Source organism: Octopus bimaculoides, chromosome 6 (genome assembly GCF_046866305.1).
Source record: "Octopus bimaculoides isolate indiv1 chromosome 6, ASM4686630v1, whole genome shotgun sequence".
Classification (NCBI taxonomy): Eukaryota; Metazoa; Mollusca; class Cephalopoda; order Octopoda; family Octopodidae; genus Octopus; species Octopus bimaculoides.
Window position 1 is genome coordinate 97107547 of NC_142933.1, and position 18960 is coordinate 97126506.

The 18960-nt window shown below is 40.7% G+C and overlaps 1 protein-coding gene across 2 annotated transcripts in view; it reads left to right on the forward strand.

The window, feature by feature from the left end:
• The window catches only part of LOC106883129 (PH domain leucine-rich repeat-containing protein phosphatase 2), a 173523-nt gene that overhangs the window by 85924 nt on the left and 68639 nt on the right, over window positions 1-18960 (forward strand). The window contains exon 1 of one of the 2 annotated variants that reach the window (XM_052968645.2): window positions 5832-6785. The exons of the other annotated variant lie outside the window; for it this stretch is intronic. The gene's annotated coding sequence lies outside the window, so the exon portion shown is untranslated. Of the gene's footprint in view, window positions 1-5831; window positions 6786-18960 lie in introns of those variants that run through there. 2 annotated transcript variants of the gene reach the window in all.

The following is an 18960-nucleotide window of genomic DNA, read 5'->3' on the forward strand; positions in this document are numbered from 1 at the left end:
TGCCGATTCACAAGCCAACTGACTTCTCCAGATTTTTCTATGTTTCTGCCATCGCCTCGCATACCTTTAGAATGAAATCGACTACTTGCAGTTCCGTGGTGTCTGACACAAATATGGTGATGTCATCTGTACACGCCGACACAGCTCTTCTACATCCCTGCTCTAAAGACATACCTCTCAAGAGTTCTATCTTCCGTGGCAATGGCTCGAGAATCAGTATGTGTAGAAGAGATGAGAAAGAGCACTCCTGAAGGAAGAGCATGAGATGTATTGCGGTTCTGAAAGGAGGTTGTTTGCCTTGGTCACCATTGTGTATCGTTGCGATCTTGCCTCTAAAAAATCGGGTGCGAAACCAATAGCTCTTAGGGTTTTTACCAGGTAGCGATAGTCGACCCTATCGAAAGCTTTCGACTGATCCAAATCAATTGAGGCTTCACTAACACCAAGTTTGTTAGCCCCTCCCTCTGTGATGTATCGAATGAGGTAGGTGTTGTTGTATTGGGTTGGTAACTAAGTTCCCGCCGTCTTTTTTTTATTTATATTTTTTTAAAAGGTTTAATAAAAAATAATAACTAATTAATCTATAAAATGTATTCACCCTTGTTGTTTACAACTTCTTCCCAACATTCAACAAGATTTTCATAACCTCGTTGGTAGAAATTACTCGATTTCGACTCAAAAAATTGATCCAACCAAGCTCTCAATTCTGCATCAGTATTGAACGAAACTCCGCGCATAGCACTTGAAAGAGATCGATCGAAAGAGATGGAAATCCGTTGATGCCAAATCAGGAGAGTACGAAGGGTGTGGCAGTACTTCCCAGCCATGCGTTTGAAAGGCTTCCTTGGTCATATTGGTGATATGAGGTCGGGCGTTGTCGTGCAGCAGAAGAACTCCATGCTGCCGATTAGGTCTTTTCTCTTGAATAGTTGTGTTGAGTTGTTCCATCTGCTGAACATAGAGTTCCGCGTTAACCGTTTGGTTCCTTTCAAGCAATTCGTAATGGATAATCCCTTTCCATTTCCACCATACGCCCAAAACCGTTTCTTCACTTATTGCTTACTCAGTTGAGCAAAATGCTACTGGAACACTGCACACATCTGCTTGCACTTAGCATGCGCCCGTCCTGCTCGGAATTGTGGCTATGTTGCCATATCGCGCAACAGCTTTCGTTTTTTCTAGTTTTTAACAGACGAGCTCTTGCTCTGACAACGCAAAGTTCGTGTTTTGTGTTGAAGAACTGGTCGATAGCCATTCTGTTTTTGTTAACACGTTGGACATGGTCTAAGAAAAAAAAGTGGTGTTATTTACGTTTGTTTCTTGTAGCATCACAATTCGACAAAGTGAAATCGATAAATTAGATACCAAACTGAAATATGTACTAGAGCGATGTAATTGACTAAAATACTTGCTGTTGCTCCAGTATGGCTGCAGGCAATGACTGAAACCTGTAAAAAAAAAAAAAAATTGCCAGTAATTTTAAGGAAAGGGGTTAGGCCATTACATCGATCCCAGTACTTGACTGGTACTTTATTTTCTCGACCCTGAAAGGCTGAAAGGTAAAGCTAACCTCAGCGGTAAAGGACCAGAAGAAATAACGTTACGCATTTTGTTCGACACACGAACGATTCTGCCAGCTCAACCCACGCTGTGTTAGTAATCGGGTAATTGATACCATAGTTTGGCTGAAACAGGAGACTGTATCGAAGGGAGGTAACCCAGTTCAGAAATCAAATGGATTTGTAATACAAGGGAAAGAACTCTACTACGTAATGTTAATATTTGCACACACGCATGTGTATTCGTGTGTGTGTGTGTGTGTGTGTGTGTGTGTGTGTGTGTGTGTGTGTGTGTGTGTGTGTGTGTGTGTGTGAATTCCGTCATGTCTGATTGTTGAAGAATTTCGCTCTGCAATATCCTGAGAACCTAGGTTCGATTCCACGTCTTGAGTAAATGTGTTCAATTATAGCCTCGGGTCGACCCAAGCCCCGCAAGTGAAATTGTGCAGATGTGAAAATGTGTGAAAACTCGTCGAATGGACTTGGGCCGTAATTGAATGATATCACTTTCTTACACCGTGTCACGCTGATTCTGCCTGGGGATTACATTAAGGGCACACGTTTTTGAGAAATACTAAACCTTATAAAAACTAATACAATGTGCGAGTAATTCGGATGATCGAATGACTGAAAACTCATCGTTGAAACCGACGAAGATGCATTTACTTTACTTGCATAATAATTATAGAATAATAGCTATGAGGTCTTTATTACTGCCAGGATTTGATAGAGAGGTGTAAGTCGGTTGTAATGTCCACAGTTCTTGACTGGTCATTTATTTTATCGACCTTGGAAGAATATAAAGGCAAAATGAATCTCAGCGGGATTTTTGACTGAGAGAGTATTGATTCAGAAGAAATATCACAAGGCATTTTCTCCAGTGCTCAACGATTCCGCTAACCCATCACTATCAGCCTGTTATGCTAATGGCGTAAAGATCTTACCGAATCATGGCTGTTTGTCTTTCGGTTCTAAACACTAACCCGCTTCTCCTGCAAGAGATGAAAAGAGAAAATTGAAGAAAGTGAGATTTCCTTAATCAGCTATATTTTCCTTGGGACCATGTAAGGCTATCTGGGGGTCAATGTTTAAAAGCTCCTGATTTTGTTCCGATCATTACAATTGTTTGTCAAAACATTGTCCCGATATCTAACTAAACAGTATTGAAATTCAATAAACTGAATTAGATCTTATAGAAATTCTTTCAACTTACTATTTATCAAATTAGCTGATGGGATCATTTAATGTACCCACATTGTTGCACTCTATTCCATATCAACTGTACATTCGTGGTGTACCCGAAAGACTTAAATTGAAAGTTCAGATAAGGTTTTACTATAGACGAGCTAGCCATTAATAAGACTATCTGTATGGATCTGAATTCTAGAAGTTTAATGCATCCATTTGACATGAGACACTAACAGGAACTGGTCTATACAATTAGTCTGAGAAAAAAAAGGTAGTAATTAATAATAGGTGATATATTCCACTATATTTCTATTCTGCACCGCCACACATTGGTCTGTCTAGTCTATAATGACTCGTCATACAGAGAACTAGGGGATGTTTCCACATATTTGACGAATAATGACACGGTGGATTGCGTTAAAGTCTGATTTATGGTTGCTATTTAAATAGACTAAACATGGCTGCTTGTATATTGATTGATGTTTATAAGTCGTACAAATCTCGAGAATTGCTGCATTATTGGGAACAAATAAGAGCTTGGCAAGGCTTTTTATTAAACATTTAGGTTATATAATAAAAATGAGTAGCAAATTAATTAGGGTTTTTCCTGGTTTTGTTTTGGATCCCTACAAGTACATCCTGTTCCAGGTAGAACTATCTATGGTGTCTACACAAAATATCAGGTACCAGGGTCTGTTACAACCGAATATAAGAACTAAACGGTTGTGTAATACTTTCCCATTCTTGATTACATAACTTTACCCTAAACCTTAGGAGAACAAAGGGTGCGTTCTGTCTCAAACAAAATGTATTGAGACTATACCTGTGAAAAATATGAAAAAATATTGTATGAAAAGAAACTACTTTCTTCTAATGCTGCGGACCCTAAAATTACTTTTAATAAGGCCAAGAGTTTATTTTAAGGCGACTCCCTCATACCTTAAAGTAATTTTCAGTATTTAACAGAAAGCGTTTGCCATTCTAGCAAATATATTTGTTATATATAAAGTAACGATGGTATCACTATTGAGGTTATTAAAAAGGGACTGAAAGCTATTAATGTGTACAAGGGGGTGCTAAACAGTTCCTTGATTTGGGTAAAAGAAAATACCGGAGGATCTGTTGATTATGATTTTATTCAACATATTCTTTTCTCAGAGTCATACACTTATTGCAGTGGTCATTCGGTTTTTCTAAGCCCTGTAAAAGAACTCGGAAGGCTGGGCTTCCAGCCAGGTCTTTCACGTTCACGATCCCCTTAAAGCTAGGAACTTTTCAGCAGCCCCTCGTAAGACCTTGTCTTCCGAGAAGGCAAGGCTTCGTACTTGTACAAGTCAGAGTGAAATATCGATGCAGACATTAGTAATTGGTCCAGAGTTTGCTTGAACGACAGAATGAAGTGGAAAAGTTCACCTGACTGAGAAGTCTACTCTCTGAACTGTGATTGGTGAACGGAATCCCAGTGTTGCCAAGGCCAGCGTTGTCTTTGGCAGAGCCCACAAGAATGCGTGGAAGAGAAGAGGCATCACCCCCAGCGACAAAGATTAATATGTACCGGACCATAATTCTCACCTCGCTTCTCTATGGTCGTTAAGAATGAACTGCCAACCAACATGTAGTCATTTCCATTCCATTCGCCCCAGAATAATTCTCGACATCAAGTGACGGAACAGGATGTATGACACAGAGACACTCTCATGTGCTAAACTGCCCAGCATCCATACGATTCTGATGCAATCATAACTGCGCTAAGCAGGCTACGTTGTTCACGAGCCAAACCACCGGCTCCCAAAAAAGCTCTTCTGCAATAAACTCAAGTATGGTAAACTCTCCCGTGGAAGCCAGGTAAAGTGCTACGAAAACACGCTAAAAACTTCACTGAAGGTCTTCAAATTCAACCATAAATAGTGAGAGCAAATAGCATCGGACAGCGAATGGTGTCCCAGAAATCTGTGAGGAATCCAAGACATGTGGAGCCTTTGGGGTAACTGCAGCTGAGCAACGCAGACTAGAAAGGAAAATGCCTTCAGCTCTCCCACCGTCACCTGATGTCTCTGTCCATACTGCCTAAGATACTTCTGTACGCACATTTAACTAACCATCGGCGCACTCATGAGGCCCGGTCACCACCTAATCATTAGATGATCCTCGTCAGGGCGACGAACGAATAACACACACACACACACACACACACACACACACACACACACACACACACACATGTATTGGATAGCCAGCGACGTTTATCCGAATGAGCTTTTCAGCGCAATATTTACATGCTATTATTTATAGCTTTATATGATGTACTTCGAGATCCAATATTCCCAAAAATAATTAATTCATGTTCCCTTAAAAGTTTATTGAATTCTTATGACATCACCTATATACATAATATATATATATATATATATATATATATATATATATATATATATATATATATATATATATATATATATCAAGCATACAGATGCGTTAAGTATATAACAGCGATGAATGACACTTCCCGACCACTACCGAACATCCATGACCACCTCCACTAATAGTAACAATAACAACTGTAGCGCTTAACCATTGCTACTATACCCACCCCACCGCCGCCAATACGCTGGCAGTAACAATAGTAATTGTTGTTGACGGCACTCCGTCGCTTGCGACGTCGAGGGTTCCAGTTGATCCGATCAACGGAACAGCCTGCTCGTGAAATTAACGTGCAAGTGGCTGAGCACTCCACAGACACGTGTACCCTTAACGTATTTCTCGGGGATATTCAGCGTGACACAGTGTGACAAGGTTGACCCTTTGAAATACAGGCACAACAGAAACAGGAAGAAAGAGTGAGAGAAAGTTGTGGTGGAAGAGTACAGCAGGGTTCGCCACCATCCCCTGCCGGAGCCTCGTGGAGCTTTAGGTGTTTTCGCTCAATAAACACTCACAACGCCCTGTCTGGGAATCGAAACCGCGATCCTATGACCGCGAGTCCGCTGCCCTAACCACGGGCCATTGCGCCTCCACAACAATAGTAATAACAACGACAAAAGACGCACGGCGACGTTGGCGGCGGAGGATAGAATTTTTATCGACAAATCAGACTTTTTTTCCCACCTTCCCTATAACATTATGCATTGTTATCCCAGTCACCGTCGCCACCACCACCACCCCAACAATAACACTGCCACCGCCACTACCACGACAAGTGAAGCAATTCGCAGTGAATGAGATGTAGAGGTGTGGATATTATTTCACCTCCCCGCTCCCTCATTTGCTCCTGTTGTCTATCACCCTCTGTCTCTTCTACCGTCACTATTGGTGGCCCACTAAGTGTCAGTAATAGCTTTATAGAGAACAGGTGAGAAGTAAGAGGTAATAAGCTAAGCTGGTCGACTATCCAACAATCTGGACGTACAACTAAACTCTGTCACAAAGCCAAACAAATCCATGTTAAATGCATAATTATTGTTAATCGTCATTTTACTTTCCATTATTTTCTTAAGATTATAATGTGAAACCAAGAGGGGGTTTTTTTCCATCCATCCATCTATCCTAACGAAAACAGCCGACGATTTTGTATGTTATCAACACCAAAACCCTGAGCTCCCTTGTAAATAAATACAAACCAATTTCAAAAACGAAAACGAGGCTACTTATTAAAAGATGACTATTTCATTCAGTTTTAAAACCTAGAGATTTCAACTTCACCTTTTTTCCCCCACTCCAACGGATACATTATAATTTCATGACACAAACCGCAACAACTATGTCAAACAAAAAGTTTGAATCAAATATTTAAATAAGTCGCACCTGAGTTTCAGTCGTGCGCATTTTCAACCAAGAATTTCATAATTCATCGTAAAAGAATACTTTTACATTTTAAATCTCACTTTGCTTACATGATTTTGTTTGTTGGTTCCGACCGCGAAGGTGTTACACTGAGAGAGACTCATATTTTATTTTAATAACTGCTATTTCTTTTATCCTCATTTGAAATGTTCTTACCTCAAATCTAACATTTGTTTTTTCACTGAAACTGTTCTCCAGGTAAGTTTACAAGTTCGCTTTACTTTTCTGTTATACAACGTTCTTTTTTATTTTATTTGATCTTTAATTATTCTTGATTTTTTTGTTGTTGTTGATATCGTCGTTGTAGTGGTTGTTGTTGCAAACTGATATATTAAATCGGAAGAGATTAAATACTGAGACGCGCGTAGCTTGAGATCCTGCAGTGTTTTGTTTTTGTTCTTATTTCCATTAATCAATGCTTGTTAAAGCAGCGAACTGGCGGAATAGCGACGGCGTCGGACAAGATGGTTATCGGGATTCTTCAGCCAAACCATCATCGACTTTTTCAAGTTTCTTTTCGAGAGAAAAGTGAGGATAGAGGGGGAAGAAAAGTCTGTCCCTAAGTGGGGTTGTGATGGCGAATATGGCCCGAGTAAACGGGCCTACACTACACATTCGACGTTAGCTGGGAAACGATAGCTCCTAAATAGTCAAGCTTCTCCAAGATGTGTGCAGTTCTGTGATTAACTACGAGTAGGGTTTCGTTCTATAGAGTCTATTAAATTTCGTTAGCCTGTTTATTTTTGCTACCTTCTCGTTTATATGCTTTCTGTGTAAATTTTTATGTTTATTGCAACTTGCCCTGGCCTTTGTATTCTATTATTGCCTTGTAATAAATAAAGAAAACATTATAATTATTATTAAGAACAAGGTGAGCTGACAGAATCGTTGGCATACCGGACAAAATAAATGCTTATCGTCGTTTTGTCCGTTTTGATGTCCTGACTTCAAATCCCGCCAAGGTCGACTTTGCCTTTTATCCTTTCGGGGTCGATAAAATACAGTACCAGCTGAGCACTGCAGGCTTTATAATCGATTCCCTACCCCCGAAATTTCAGGCCTTGTATCTATAGTCGAAACGATTATAAAAAAAAACAAGGCAGCGCGCTAGCAGAATCATTGGCTCACCGGACAAAAATTCTTAGCAGTATTTCTTCCGGTTTCACCTTCTAAGTCCATCCTTTCGGGGTTCTTAGTTCATGCTTTTCATCTTTTCGGGGGTCGATAAAATAAAGTACTAGACTAAGTCCCCCTCCCATGAAATTGCTGGTCTTGAGCCTAAATCGGGAATTATTAATTTATGCTTGTTTGTTTTTCTGTGCAACAATCGTCTGTTGCTTATAGCTGATGTGTCAGGGCATTTACGCTTGATTTGTTGACTGCGTCTTTACATAAGAGTTTAACATTCTTTCCCTCTGACACTATGCGATATTTCTAGGTTATTACTTCTGACAATGATTATGCTGTTTTTATTATTGTTGTATAGCCCCAGGTTCACCCCTCATCCACCTTCAGACATAAAAATCAAAGACGCTCCAGTTTTGATCATCCCATTTAGAAACCGGTATATTTAAGGTTACATTATCTAATGTGTACGTTATATTTCTAAGATACTAAAATATGATTTGAAGGAAACTTGACGGATATTTCTAGCAGTTCAAGCGATCCCATAGTGACACTCTCGCTTGCTCGTTAAATGTTTCTTATTTAGATATAACTTCAAGGGAAATTAAAGCTGGTTCCTTACATAAGAAAGTCTTTCCCTGTTGCACCATGTGGATATTGCAATATTTCCAGATTGCTACATATGGCGATGTTTACGTTGTTAATTACTGGTGATGTTTAAACCCAGGCCAGCTTTGATACAGCAGACAAAAGGAATGACATTCCAGCCATGGCCATTTCGTCTTATTTTCAATCATAGTATATGGAGGACTAGGTTTTCCAAGACGCGAGTATATGTTTTTGAGCAAGGTTTGGCTGCTTTTACATAATATGTTCAGGGTCCGTGTTCAGATGATCTCTTATTGGTTTATTATTATCGTTGATGAGAAGATTGCAAACTGGAAGAGTCTGTACAGAGTTGGAATAAATGGTTGGCAGTATACTTTCTGGTATTTTTACGTCCTGAGTTCAAACCCCGCCGAGGCCAACTCTGTCTTTCATTCTTTTGGGGTCGATATGTTTTCAGAACCTAGAGCACCAGATTGATTCATAGTAACATTATCCTTATCCCCATAAATTCTCAGAGTAAATCCTTTCCCTCGAAACTGATAAACTTGAGCTTAACTTATTGTTGCGGATATTATTGTTTTTGCTGTTGCAGCTGATGTTATCGTTGTTATTATTATTATTATTATTATTATTATTATTATTATTATTATTATTATTATTATTATTATTATTGTGTCTATAGTAGAAAAGATTATTATTATTAAGGCGGCGAACTGGCAGAACCGTTAGCACGCCGGGCGAAATGCTTAGCGGTATTTCGTCTCTCTTTACGCTCTGAGTTCGAATTCCGCCGAGGTCGACTTTGCCTTTCATCCTTTTGGGGTCAATAAATTAAGTACCAGTTGCGTACTGGGTCGATCTAATAGATTGGCCTCTCTCTCCCTAAATTTCATGCCTTCTGCCTATAATAGAAAGGATTATTATCATTATTAAGGCGGCGAGCTGGCAGAATCGTTAGCACATTGGACAAAACGCTTAGAGGCATTTCGCACGTCACTACGTTCCGAGTTCAAATTCCACTGAGGTCGACTTTGCCTTTCATCCTTTCAGGGTCGATAAAATAGGTACCAGTTGAACACTGGGGTCCATGTAATCGACTCATCCCCTCCCCAAAAATTGCTGCCCTTGTGGTAAAATTTGAAACAATTATTATTGTTGTTATTGTTGTTATTAAGGCGGCGAGCCGGCAGAGTCGTTAGCACGCCGAACAAAATGCTTAGCAGCATTTCGTCCGTCTTTATGTTTGAGTTCATATTCTGCCGAGGCCCATTTACCTTTAATCGTATCGGGTCGATAAAATAAGTACCAATTGGACCCTGAGATCGAAGTAATCGGCTTACCCCTCCCTTTAAATGGGTGGTTTTGTGCCAAAATTTGAAATCATAATTTGGTTAGTATTCTTTATGTTCTGGGTTCAAATTTCGCCGAGGTCATCTTTGCTTTCATCCTTTTGGAGTCGATAAAATAAGTACTAGTTGAGCACTGGGGTCAACGTAAGCCCTACCTAACCGAAGAATTACTGGCCTTGTGCCAAAATTAGAAAGAATTATTAATGTTGCTGCTGACGTATGAAGTTATGTCTGATAACTATTGCGTGCTAGACGGGTCCAGCTATCCGTCGAGTCAATTGCAGAGATCGTCTCATTGTCTTTCTTTAGCCCAGAGGGGCCGGCAGTTTTCTTCTGCTTGATGGCAATGCCAAAAGAAATTGTATGGCAGATGCAGCGGAAAGGTTTAAACACGAGCGCTTTCCTCTTCGGACAAACCCTCAACGATTTTTTTCAAGTTTCTTTTGGAGAGTAAAGTGAGGGTAGAGAAGTAGAAAACTCTACCCCCAGTAAACTTGAAAGGTGAGTCAGAATGGCAAATATGACCTTTGATGTCAGCTGGGGATACATGTAACTAAATGATCAAGCTTCTCTAAGATGTGTGCATTCTTTGATTTACAATCGGTAGTGTTTCCTTCTATTAATTCTATTGATTTTCGTTAACCTGTTTGTTTCTGTTACCGTCCCGTTTATACACTTTCTATGAAAATCCTGATATTTATTGTAATGTACCCTGTCCTTTATTTTGTATTATTACCTTTGTATTATTATTATTATTATTATTATTATTTGCCTTTCATCCTTTCGGGGATCGATAAATTAAACACCAGTGAAACGCTGGGGTCGATGTAATCGACTGTCCCCCTCCTCATAAATTTGAGATCTTGTGCCTCCAGTAGAAAGGATTATTATTATTATTATTATTATTAAGTAGAGTGGCAAGCGGGCAGAATCGTTAGCGCGCTGGAGGAAATGCTTAGCGGTATTTCGCCCGTCGCTACGTTCTGAGATCAAATTCCGCTGAGGTCGACTTTGCCTTTCATCCTTTCGAGACCGATGAAATAAGTACCAGTTACGCACTGAGGTCGATGTAATCGATTAGTCCCCTCCTTCAAAATTGTTGCCCTTGTGACAAAATTTGAAACCATTATTATTATTATTATTATTAAGAACAAGGCAGCAAGCTAGCAGAATCGTTGGCACGTCGGACAAAATAAATGTTTTCATCTTCTGGCTTTATGTTCTAAGTTCAAATTTCGCCAAGGTCGACTTCGTCTTTTATCCTTTCGGGGCCGGTGAAATAAGTACCAGTTGAACGCTGGGGTCGTTGTAGTCGTCTGAATCCAACCCCTAAAGTTGCTGACTTGGAGCCAAAATTTGAAACCATTAGTATAAACAACATGGCAGCGAGCTGGCAGAATTGTTGGCACGCCGGACAAAATGTTTAGCAGCATCTCGTCCGGTTTTACGTTCTGAGTTCAAATTCCGCCGAGGTTGACTTTGCCTTTCATCCTGTCGAGGTCGATAAAATAAGCAACAGTTGAGCTCCCTCCAAAATTTCAGGCTGCGTACTTGTATTAGAAAGGATTCTGATTTAAGGTGATTATGTTAAGGTGGCGATCTGGCAGGTTCGTTAAATATGCCAGACAAAACCCTTGGTGGTATTTCTTCCGATTTGATGTTCTAAGTTCAAATTCTGGTAGGGTCAACTTACTCATAAAATAAGTCCTGGGGTCAGTGTGCTATAGTTGAAAGGATCATTATTATTTATTAGTACAGGTCTATATCAAACCTTTCCATTACTACTCAAATGATACGCCTTCCGACCTGTGTTGTGTCACCTCTTCTACCGCATCTGCATTGGCCTCCCGAAGCTCGTTAATATCGAATTCCCTCCACTCAATCCCTCCTCTTCTCTCTCAGATTGTGTCCATCTCTTTTACTCTTTTACTTGTTTCGATCATTTGACTGCGGCCATGCTGGAGCACCGCCTTTAGTCTAGCAAATCGACTCCAGGACTTATTCTTTGTAAGCCTTGTACTTATTCTATTGGTCTATTTTGCCGAACCGCTAAGTTACGGGGACGTAAACACACCAGCATCGGTTGTCAAGCGATGTTGGGGAGGGGGGAAACACACACACACACACACATATATATATTGAAGACTGAAGACATTTGAAAGGATACACTGAATGTAATTTGTAGAACTCAACACGTGCTCCCTTTCGGGTGGACGTCCTGTGTCTAGTTCTGGAAATTACATCGCAAATCGACAGACTACGCTGACGATCCTGCAGATATTTACTTATGTTAATCTTAACAGGTGAAACCATGGTACGTAGGTTAATCGTTTTTTTTTTATTTAGTATTTTTTTCATTTGTCTTGCCCTTTTACAGTCTGTTGTGTCGCTGAATTTTTACTGAGAACATATAATTTTTTTCGTGGTTAGATGATTCGGCATCTATTTCTAGCATATAGGAGTCCACTTTTGCTGGTCATTCCTCTTATTTTTGTATGTTTTATATATATATATATATATATATATATATATATATATATATATACATATATATATATATAAGACGGGCTTCTTTCAGCTTCCGTCTAACAAATCCACTCACAAGGCTTTGGTCAGCCCGAGACTATAGTAGAAGACACTTGCCCAAAGTTCCACGCAGTGGGACTGAACCCGGAACCATGTGATTGGTAAGCAAGCTACTTACCACACAGCCACTCCTACGCCTACAAGTTTTTGGGGGGTTTTTTTCTATTTTTCCTTTATCTGCAAGCTGCTCTGCATCTTTTCGGCAAGAACATTAACCATGTCGATCTCTTCACGAATCTTGGAAGTCCAATGGACACTGACTCTTCCTCTAGGCCAAACTAGTAGAAGTTAATTAATTGACAATGGATTCTTGTTTATGAATCTACAAAAACCTTTCGAAGGACCGAAAATAATATTAGCACAACTGGCAGTTAATTTCTGACAGGAATCACGACCAAATGGTCATGATGATGACGATGATGACGACGACGATAACGATGGCAATGATGGTGATGACGATGATTGATGATGATGATGATGCTGATTTTATATCAATGTCGTAATGTGGGTTGGCGGAATCGTCAGAGCGGTGGTGAACAAAAAATACCTTGCGATATTTGTTCCGACAGTTTGATGACTGTGTATTAGTGCGATAAGCATCATGTGGTCTTATCAATTCAAGTTCTTTGAGCTATCCACAAAGAAGAATTATCCACAGTGTGGGCCCCTAAACAACTATCCATGAGTAACCGTTTGGGTCCTTTGATACTCCACATGCGATCCGTAGCTGTCTACCTATCACTGTCTATTATCTGATGTATTTGTGGCTTTAGATATGTACGTTTATACACCATGTGTGTACGACGGATGGAGGGCCAATGGCCCAGTGGTGAGAGCAGCGGACTCGTGGTCATAGGATCGCGGTTTCGATTCCCAGACCGGGCGTTGTGAGTGTTTATTGAGCGAAAACACCTAAAGCTCCACGAGGCTCCGGCAGGGGATGGTGGCGAACTCTGCTGTACTCTTCCACCACGACTTTCTCTCACTCTTACTTCCTGTTTCTGTTGTGCCTGTAATTCAAAAGGGTCAGCCTTGTCACACTGTGTCACGCTGAATATCCCCGAGAACTACGTTAAGGGTACACGTGTCTGTGGAGTGCTCAGCCACTTGCACGTTAATTTCACGAGCAGGCTGTTCCGTTGATCGGATCAACTGGAACCCTCGACGCCGTAAGTGACGGAGTGCCAACAACGTGTACGACGGAGTACTGAAACGTTCCTGGCTTTGGGTAAAAAGAGATACAAGTGGATCAGTTAATCATAGATGTTCGATTTGTTGAACATTCCAGGTTCTGGCCCATACAATTCACACATTTTTTCTGTCTCTTCTATCGCTACTACAACTGGTCGACAGGAAGCGATGTCTGAATCAATTGATGCTTGTTGTGAACTTTATAAGAAAGTTACGGGATTGTTCCCACATATTAGTGCATCCCTTGGAAACAAATCGTTTATGGAGACAGAATAAACAACTACTGAAAGAGCTATGTTCACGTGTAACCTCTCTCTCTCTCATCCCAACATACATGCTCTGGTGTCTGTAGTCGACCAAAAAGCCGATTGCACGACATTGTGATCTATGTGCATCTGTCTATCGATGCAGGTATTTAGTTTTCTCTTTACGTGTATATGTTTGTGTGTGTCGTCTGATCTGCTTGTCTACTGGATAATCAATCTCTTCACTCGTCTTTACAAAGATAATTCAATGTCTGTCTGACCAACCCATCAACATCTTCCTCACTCTTTAGCTCTTTCTCACCTCTTACCCCACTCCCTCTCTCCCTGTCGACCTTCTCTCACTCTGACCTCACTCCCCCTCAATCTCTCACTCCTCTTCTCTCTGTTATTCCCTATCAAACTATGAGTGTGCGTCAATATCGTATTCAGTCCATGTCTCCTTTCTATCATCTTTTTTTAATACTTATGCAGACATTCTTTTTCTTTTGTCTCTCTCTCTCTCTCTCTCTCTCTCTCTCTCTCTCTCTCTCTCTCTCTCTCTCTCTCTCTATATATATATATATATATATATATATATATATATATATATATATATATATATATATATATATATATATCTGTCTGTCTGCCTGTATCTGCCTCTCACTACCTCCTCCCGCTTCAACCAATCGTTCCCTCTTTCCTGCTTAGGAATTTTCCTTTTTCTCTCTCAATCTCTATCTGTCTATCTATCTCTCGTACGCGCGCACTCGCACACACACTTAGAGAGAGTGAGAGAAAGATAAAAGCCTATGATGTTGTAGCAGAACAATAGAGACATTGAAAACGCTTTAGGGTGCCTATAAATGTTGGATTAAGGACATATAATGACACCATTAATTTAAACCCTTAATTAAACAGACGACAGGAGTTGTGTCTATCGAAATATATCGCCCGGTTATATAACAAACTACTTTCCATACGCTTTCTTCGCTCCAGCAATATACGCAGGTGTTTTATTCATGCGTATGTGTACACGTATAGCAGACATGGCTAAACTTTATCGAGAAGCGGGCCGCATGAACCATGGTTCATATCGTCAGGCGGGCGCACTTCTAGAAAAACTAAGGATATATCGTTTCTTTGTGAAATTAGGGCGTGTCATTCAGAAAGTCCCGCGGGCCGTGGTCTACCCATAGCTGATGTTTGTGTGTGTGTGTGTGTGTGTGTGTGTGTGTGTGTGTGTGTGTGTGCCTGTGTGTATATATATTTGGGCGGCGAGCTGGCAGAAGCGTTAGCACGCCGGGGTGAAATGCTTAGCGGTATATCGTCTAGCGTTACGGTCTGAGTTCAAACTCCGCCGAGGTTGACTTTGATTTTCATCTTTTCGGAGTCGATTAAATAAGTATCATTTACGCACTAGGAGAGGGTCGATGTAATCGATTGAAACCCTTTGTCTGTCCTTGTTTGTCCCCTTTATGTTTATCCCCGTGTGGGCAATAAAGATATATATATATATATTCTTCGAAACGCCGGTGTTAAAACGGGGGTAGCTGATGAAGAAGAATGTTCTCTATGTGGCTTGTGTGTTTTCTTGTCTACGTTTTGTTTGCAATGTCCTGTACTCAGATATGCACCTATACATACAGGTGGATGTCGGTATGCACATACCTGTACGTATATATGCATATACTCATTTACTATTTGTTTATATATATATATATATATATATATATCGTTTGTAGAAAACATAAATCCGGAGAAGCACACCCTAAGATGTAGAGCAGTGTATATTTTTTAAATGGGAAAGGCCGGTTTATGGGATTACATTAGGTTTCCCATCCACAAATGGTAAACCCTTTAGAGACGGGAAACCCAGAATAACCTCATAACCCAGTCTTCGCCCATATATGTGTGTGTGTGTGTGTGTGTGTAGTTCAATTGTCGCTAATTATGACTGAGAGTGCAAGGCAGCACCAATACTGCTAGAAACAAGAGTTAAAGACCTTTAGAGCCGCAAAAACGTACATGTTTGGTTTTATATTGCTTATAGCTGCCATATATATGTATATATATAAAAGGCAGCTGACACTGTAGGGGGTGTTGCAATATTGGTTTCATAAGCCAGCAAGTTCGGTGGAGGGAGGACGTCGATTACATTGACCCCAGTGTTCAACTGTTATTTCTTTTATCAACCCCGAAAGGATGAAAGGCAAAGTCGACCTTGGCGGAACTTGAACTCAGAACGTAAAGACGGACAAAATATTGCTAAGCATTTTTGCCGGCGTGTTAACAATTCTGTCAGGTCGGGGTCACCACTTTATAGGAAAGTGGGTTATACATCATTAGGTGTACACCTGACTTTCCTATATTAAATTAGGAATTGAACGGAACGCAGAACTCCAAACTGATCAACAACAACAATATTTATTTAAAGAGGTAAAATGGACAGCCGCCAATTGTCCGGTTTCTGAGTAGCCTCCTGTGTGGGAAAGTCTGTGTTACTGAGACGTCTGAATGTAGATGTACTGTCCCTAGAGTTGAATCGTTGGAGAGACAACTTGGTTCAACCACACTCAATGAGAGAGCTTGCTGAGACGTCTTGCTTGTTCCTTGTCTGGCGTGGTAAAACACAGAATAGAAGCGGGAACGCTTGGATGTTGAATTCCACGCATGCGTGAGACTACGTATGCGCACGGCGTTACTACAGGGCTCCCCTCGCCAGTGTGGAACGCACGATAATATAATTTTTTTTGTTGGAACGCCTGAGGCAGGATGGCCACTGAAAACCACCCACAAGATGTAGCACAAACACACACAAAGAAAAATGAAAGAAATGAATGTGCACTCGTGAGAACATGCATGCAATGTACAAATGAAAGAAAATGTGTGAGTGCACAAGTGTGTGTGTGAGTGAAAACACAGAACATATTAAAAGTGTCTGTAGAGACAAAAAACTATATATCCAGTTCGTAAAAGAGTTACACAAGATTGTTGTGGTCCGTGAGCAGAGCTGTAGTTGAGCATCGGATGCTAGTTGTGACCGGTTACCTGGTACGGAATATTCTATAAATAAAAGTTACACAAGGAAATTTGGAATGTTAATACGCAGGAAGTCGTGGTCAGTGAGCAGAGCTATAGTTGAGCGTCGGATGCTAGTTGAGACCTGTTACCTGGTATTAAATATCCTAGTCGGTTAGTTCTGACTGTTGTGCGTGAGGGGAAAATTCCACTCATACAGTGAAGATAAAACCGAGTGTGTTGATCTGGTGTGTCCCTGGTGATGGGGTTGTTGGCGCACGACATTGTGGTAGACAGTACATTGGTGGTGACGACGTCGGCGCAGGAACTGTAATATAGCTGTGTTCTGTATGTGTGGTGGTAATGGTGTTGACGGTGGTAATGATGTCCAGTTTTACAGTTTGTAAGAACGACCGTGCGAACTCATAAAAGGAGAAATGGTGACGAATGGAAAAATAGAGGACTCCTTTTATTTAAACGCGTCACACGGTCGAACACAAAATAATATATCAAAGATGATATACAAATATGTTATACTACGATAACATAAATAGCCAGTAATGAGACGATAAAAGATAATAAACACAACCGTATAAAATGAATAACAAGAGATATTTAGTGTGGCATAAAAGATGTATGTGTATGTGAGAGTGTGAATGCGACATATAAGAACATAATAAAAGACAGGCCGTCTATATGTATGTGAGATATTACAGCAGATAGAAAGTCAGTACACGTGAGAGTTTTATACCAAGTTCTTGAGAACACAATTGGAAGTATCGCAGGCTGTAATTCTTGTCTGTTTATTATCGCGGTGAAGCTAAGTCACCTAACAGAATCGAAGAGAGAGATTTGCCGCGGTGGTTTAGTTCGGTGTACATAGTAAGTCGTGTTGACTATGGTCGGAGATGTTGGTGGTCATCGTTGCTTGGTAGTTCAGTCTCCATGGCCGCATTTGTTCTTTAGTCGGGGTCACCAGTTATAGGTTGGTAGTCCAGAATCCATGGCCGCGTTTGTTTCTTAGTCGGGGTCACCACTTTATAGGAATGTTGGTTATCAGTTATATAGAAATAGTTGTTATTTGTAGCTCAGCGGGCTGCGTGTTTGAATCACGTCGGAGGGTCACCACTTTATAGGAAAGTGGGTTATACATCACAAGATGTACACCTGACTTTCCTATATTAAATTAGGAATTAACGGCAACGCTGAACTCCAGACTATCAACATAAACAATATTTATTCATGGTGGAAACTATACATCTTTAATCTTGTTTGTTGAGACGTTTTCGGTGTGTGAGAACATGTTTGCTGAGACATCGGTATGTTGATGTGAGCTGACTGGCGTGAGTTCGAAAGATGGAGAGAAGACAGCTAGACACGTCTATGCTCAATCGCTGGCCAGCAAGAAAGAGATCGATCAAAGCGAGAAAGCTTGGTTGTTGAATTCCACGCATGCGTGAGACTACGCATGCGCACGGCGTTACTACAACGCCAACTTAATATTTCTATCTATTAAGGCGACGAGTTGGCAGAAACGTTAGCACGCCGGGCGAACTGCTTCGCGGTATAACGGCTCTGAATTATTGCAAATACTGTTGTGTTACTTTGTGAAAACTGTCTCGGTGAATAATTGTGATTTTTGTGGAATTATTACGGTTGCATGTCACGTGAGCTGCTGCATTTTCCCCAGCTATGGCAAGTGGTAGTGTCTCCAGTATGGAGAGCTACGCCAAGGCCACTGCGGTGAGGAAGCCAGTGCCGCTGGAAACCAAGTCAATCAAGTTGGATATGGAGGAGGTGACCAGAAGCAGGAATTTGATAGAAGTTGATGGAGACTCATACAAATTGTGTCCCCCAAAAGAGACCAAAGAAAATAAAATTCTGAGGACAATAGTGTATCGTACACAGGCTGTCGAAACCGGTAAAATTGAAATGGTGACGGAAGAGGAATTCGAGGAGTGCCTGGGTGAAATTGTCAATGAAGCCACGTACATCAACAGAGGAAGAAAGTTCGGTACGGTTGAGGTGAGGTTCGCCACTATAGAAGAGGCAACCAAGCATGCAACCAACATATTAAGAAGTGAGAAAATAGCATTGCTACCAAGCTATAGAGGAAGAAGAAGTGTGAAAATACGAATTCCCATATTTACACCAGATATTAAACCAGAGTGGTTGGTTGCAACAGTGCTGGCTGCAACCAAGGAGGAGCCGGAATTGGGACCAGTGGCGAAAACAAAAGTGTGCAAA